We start from the raw sequence: 6,493 nt of genomic DNA, 5'->3' as shown, positions 1-6,493 counted from the left end.
GAAAAAGTCCATGCCCTCTCAAATCTGGGAGGGATAACCAAGTGTTTCATGAGAGGGGGAGGTATCCTTTGGTCGTGAATCATAGGGTATGAACATGGGCAGGGGAAAAACAGGGCAGAGTTACCTCCAAAGGACTAAAGGAGTCGAGAGAGACTAGTATCTATTTTCCCATGGCATTTATTACTGTCATACTAGGTGACATATCACAGCTGTGTTCAATCACAGAAAAATGTACAGTTAATGACACAGAACATAAAAAGCACCAACATGAACACAGGAGTTTGCCCAGCCCACACTCACACCCTCTTCACAACTGAGGTTACCCGCCAACTGCCTTCTGATGGTGACTCCACTGCTCACTCAGGCTAGGGGTTGCCACCTATCTCAGACCTGAAATTCATTGCATGTTCTCTTGGAGGTGGAGTGTTTAGTAAGAGACACAAAGGCGTACCAAAGGGCGTCAGCAAGCACATTCAAAGGAAGAAAAGCACCCCAAGTGTCAACATGGTCATTACCAGTTCGCGAATCCGGGTGTATTCTTGTACTGAAGATTACATCATACTACACTATGATTTCAACTTTAGCTAGTTCTTAATTAACTAACCTGGTGTTATTGTGAAGTCAGATGGGGGTAAGTGTTAGGTTAATCAGGTGGAGGTATTACTTCCCTTCAGCTATGGAATAAAGTCCTGGCAAGAGGGCTACTCCCTTAACACAAGATCCTTCTGGCAAAACCAGGCATGCACCCTCATTTACATGTGTTATAACATTGGCAGGCATGTCGGAGAACAGAGGAATGGTATGGAGTATCTTGGTCCAAGGAATAAGAGGTGGGAGGCTTATCTGGCATAGAAGGGGGGCTTCTCCGGCACCTGGGGTCTGGGACGATGCTTTGGGAGTTCGGGGGAGGTGGGTTGGTGTTTGTTGAGGGGAATATTTTCCCCAGTTACATGACAAGAAATTGAGCCTTTGTAGTGGTATTTATGAGAGGGCCTGAGTGTATTGCAACTGATGGAAAGAGTCCACATGGAGGAAGGCTTAACTAGAGAAAAGAACTTACCATTAAACTTAATTCTGTTATTCCTAGGTTCATGGAATATACTTGGAGGGGTATCTGGGGGGTCTTCGATAAGGTCCTCTAAAAAAAGGTGCTGACTTTTGTGTTTTGTGGTGGCTGTTTCCACGTCTAGATTTCATTATTAAACCCTGTATTATAACATTCTAATCGGTATAGTCATTACGTTGATACCATGGGCGTCCATAAAGGTTGTGGAATGGGCAATGTTCTGGCAGTCGCGAGAAAAATGGCCATGATGTAATCATTTGTGGCAGACAGATTTTCCATGGATCCATTTAGTAACAGCAGGGTCTAAAGGGAGTATGTGGGATTGGGGTGTTCTGATAAAGTGTTTTAGGGGTAGTGGCATAACGTCCTGGCATGTGGGAATAGTAAGTAGAGTGAGGATTAGGGCGGGCAGGTAAGGGCAGGGGGTGGGGAGGCAGATTGGATTGGCGTGTTGGCACATGAGTGAGGTCAGTGGGGGGTTGGGGTTGGGTAGGAGATGTCGGTTTCGCAGATAAGACGGTTACATGCACGTCATTGCCGGCAATTTCGTTATCTATCTTATCTATTTCATGCCAAACTTTCTCCTGGCACAATGGGGTGAGTGATGATGCAAATACTGCTGAAGTGAAAGAAAGCATATATTCGTTGTTAGATGCGGTGTTACGAAATGCTACTTTGATGTTTGAAAGGGAGTTGTCTGGGATAGATAATATCCACTTATATACTGCAAGTCTGACATGATTACAATGGATACGGAATTCAGCGTAAGAAAATGACTGGGGCCGTAAGCTAAAAAGCTGTAGTACATGATCAACCTGAGAGGGTCTCAATAGAATGCCAAACTCTTGCTTAAACATTTCCCACAAGGGGTCAGGCTGTTGGTAAAAAACGCTCCCCTGACCTTTGGTGGGGTAATGTCAAGACTTGAATGAAAATCATTTAAACAATTCTTTTCGAAACCGTTGTCTGATCTCGGCGTCCCCGTTGATACTATGAATTCCTCAACTATGTCTAGCTTCAAGCTGCCGTCAAACTTGGTAACAACAGAATAGGGTTGTAGGAAGGTTGGGTTAGTGGTTCTAGAGGATTCTGGAGGCATTGTGGAGAGAGGAAAATGAGGTGCACAGGGACGTCGCTGGTGAAATGTGCGGTATCGTTTGTTTGTGTGTTTGTTAAAGACTATAGCTGCATCTATTTCCAAGATAGACTGTGCTCGACTGCCTGTGAATGGTCGTGCTGTATGATCGGATAACAGCGGAGATCTGAGTGTAAGGGTAATGTATAAAGCAATAAGAAGGGGAAATATCAGTCGGAGGTTTTAATTACAGAGGAAAATGTGAAAAAATCGAAGGTCTTAAAGGGAACAGGTAACTTATTATCGACAGGTGTTCGGGTGGGTGGGGAAAAGGTAATACACAAGAGTGGACTTATCCCGAAACAGAAGCGTGGTCGGCGATAGACGTCGGCAAGTAGCATATCGCTGCAGAGTAATCAGCGAACTGTAGTAGGCGTTGTGAGGTCCGAAGACACCCGTTTGTTCAGCTTTTGTTTAACTAAGCACACATGTGTGTGCCACCTTCCGGACATTGTTTATGATATGAATATAAATATGTATATATATATATATACATACATATATTATATATATATATATATATATATATATATATATATATATATATATATATATATATATGTATATATGTGTGTGTGTGTGTGTGTGTGTGTGTGTGTGTGTGTGTGTGTGTGTGTGTGTGTGTGTGTGTGTGTGTGTGTGTGTGTTTATATATAAATATGCATATATATACATACTTACATAATGTGTATGTGTGCATACATATGGTGTACATATATATATATATATATATATGTATGTATATATTTACATATGTATATGTATATATGTGTATATCATGTGTGTGCATATATATACACATATATATATATAATATATATTATATATATATATATATATATATATATATATATATATTTTATATATATATATCTATACACACACACAATATATGTGTATCTATCTATCTATCTATCTATCTATCTGTCTATATATGTGCGTGTGTGTGTGTGTGTGTGTGTGTGTGTGTATTGTGCATATATATATATATATATATCTATATATTATATATATGATATATATACATATATATATATTTTATAGTATATATATATATATATATATGTATATATATATATATATATATATATATATGTATATATATATATATATAGAGAGAGAGAGAGAGACAGACAGACAGACAGACAGACAGACAGACAGACAGACAGAGACAGAGACAGAGAGAGAATATATACATGATATATAAAATATATATATATATATATATATATATATATATATATATATATATATATGACATATATAGTATATAATAATATATATACATACACATCATGTATGTGTATATATATGTATGTATGTATGTATATTATTTTTTAAGATTATTCAAGTGCTCTGTTCTACAAGGACGTTGATGATCATGGATTTCCATGATTTTCTTGGCAATTTAGAGCGGTGGTTTGCCGTTGCCTTCCGCCCGTTTTTTTTTTTTTTTTTTTTTTTTTTATTGAGTCACTATCTCTATTTACCCGGTTCTGGGACCGGCACTGACTTGGGCTGGCTTGCCCACCCAGTGGCTAGCTAGGCAATCGAGGTGAAGTTCCTTGCCCACGGGAACAACGCGCCGGCCGGTGACTCGAACCCTCTAACTCAGATTGCCGTCGTGACATTTTTGAGTTCGATGCTGTAACCACTCGGGGGGTGACGGGGGGCCACGCGGCCCTAATGTGTGTGTATATATATATATATATATATATTATATTGGGGAGATAATAGTATTATATATCTATATGTATGTATATAACAACACACACACACACACACACCACACACAACCACACACACACACACACGGACACACACATACACACACTTATACACATACATGCACACACACACACACACCCACACACACCACACACATCGCTACACACACACACACACACACACATGATATATATACATATATATTCTAAATATATATATATATATATATATATATATATATATTTTTATAGGTATATATAGAGTACATACTTACAACATACATATATATATATAGTATGTATATATATATAGATTAGTTTATATATATATATATATATATATATATATGAAAGGGCGAAAAGTTATGTAATGAATGAAAACAAAATGAAGTAACGACTACTGAAACGAGAATCCCCGTCACTCATTTACGCATAATAGGTGGAGTGTAAACTAGGCAAATGAGTTGTGGATAACTGGTCTGACTATTGAGAGTTAATTAATACCATCTATGTTTGAATGCTTGCTCATATGCAAGAAAGAAAGTCACCTCGGACTTCATTATTAAAAGAACGTACAATAAAAAAGGATAGCGTGATGAGCAACATGTGCGAAATTGATGTGACGGTTGGAAATAACCCTAGCAAACCCATGAGGAAAAGAATGGAAATGAGAACAAGGATAAAGAACGAATGAAATAATTCGTGTGATAATAAGTGATAATGCAAAATGAGTAAACATCGAAATTAGATATAAGGGAAATGGAATATGTGAACGAGAAAAAAAGAGAGAAAGAAAAAAGTGTCAACTCAAGTGTATGCGAATATCCCCCCCCCCAGGTGAGTGGCGATACTCCTGGCTTGACGAGCAACCCACTCACCTGTGAGGGCTACCTGTAGAAATCCTCGCCTTCGACGTCGCTCCTCGTATAAAATAAAACCTCGGTAAGGAAACGCTATTGTGGAGAGAAATAATCCTGCGTGACATAAGGTTAAATAAAATGAAATATGATAGTAGTGTCAGGACGCATCAACGATACGGTCTCTCTCTCTTATGGCCCTTGAACGCTGCTTGGCATCGCCACCGTCGCCCGCAGCACCGGCAGGAAGGCCCGGGGTTTTTTGCCCGTGCAGAAAAACAGCGGCAGATCGCAGCCTCTCGATAAGAACAGGGACTCGCCTGTCTATCCCTGGAAGGAGTCACGCGCCCCACCGGCATAAGTGAATGGACTAGACATTAATAGAAAAGACGGAACGTTATATGCACAAAACCTTCTCACAAATGATGGCCGTGTGAGAACATTTACGTGTTTGATTTCTTATTTGTGCTAAGAGTTGTTTAGGTTGTGTGAATGATGGTTATAGTGTGTTTGGTGTGTGTGCGTGTTGGGTGTTCTTCGGGTGTTATCGTGTGTGTCAGTATCGTAGCGTATTACACTTTTGCTAATTTGCTGTTTTCTAAAGTTATGAATCTTATATGTTACATATGATTAATAAATAAGAATTATCTTCAACGTTTTCTTTCACCATATTATTATTCTGACAACAAAGGAAGGGACAAAAGATCTAGAGAGGCTAAATAATACCATAAATACTAATTAATAAATACCCGCGCGCGTTTGTGTATGTATGACGATAAGCTAAACAAATAGGAAGGTATTTATATGTTAGATATCAAGAAATAGTCGGCTGCTCGTCGCGCCTTCGAGCGTCATACCTAGGGGATTAATGTTGTAAGTCGAGGCGTCTTCGGTTACTAAGGATCGCCATTTTAGTCCCTAAGATTAAGTTATAAAACTGCATAGGTATATGATTAATTAGTGAGAGGTGCAATTACTTGAATAAAATGCTTAAACCTACTTAGCAAAAGGTAATTCCACTGAAAGTGCAGTGTTGACGGCTTAATGAACAGTGAAAGGTCTTCGTAATGTTGTACCCTCCTTTCTTTAGTTCATCTCGAGAAGGGGAATGATAATGGAAATTCTGCCCTAAAGATACGAGTTACCATGAAGGTATTATGAACCAAGACAGAAGACGATTTTGGTTTAGCATTCAACGGTCTGACACAAAGGACTGGCTTTTCTCTTCCGCGCTGCACGGCCAGCGGGAGATGCTCTTTTAGAGTTCCTCCTGCCGCTCCTCTGCCTTGCTCTGATCTCCTCCGCTCCCGCCTTCAGGCAACCACGCCCGAGCAGGAGGATAAATGCATTATGTGAACTAAGTCTTAGCTGCCAACGCACTTGCTGAGGCTTCAAAACCTCCTCTGCTTCGTCTCTCTTTCTCTCTTCGGATATCTGTCTCTCTCTCTCTCTCTTTCTATATATATATATATTATATCTATAAATATAGATACCATAATTATAATACATACAATATTTATATATACATTTATATATATTAATATATTATATATATATATATTATATATATTATATATATATAATGTATATATATATGTATATATATGTATGTATCATATACTTTTTTGTATATATACATAAATATATATATAAAATATATATATGTATGTATTTGTGTGTGTGGTGTCTGTTTATATGTGTGTGCATA

The sequence above is a fragment of the Penaeus monodon genome, chromosome 12 (genome assembly GCF_015228065.2).
Source record: "Penaeus monodon isolate SGIC_2016 chromosome 12, NSTDA_Pmon_1, whole genome shotgun sequence".
NCBI classification, from domain to species: Eukaryota; Metazoa; Arthropoda; class Malacostraca; order Decapoda; family Penaeidae; genus Penaeus; species Penaeus monodon.
This window is presented reverse-complemented; position numbering follows the sequence as displayed.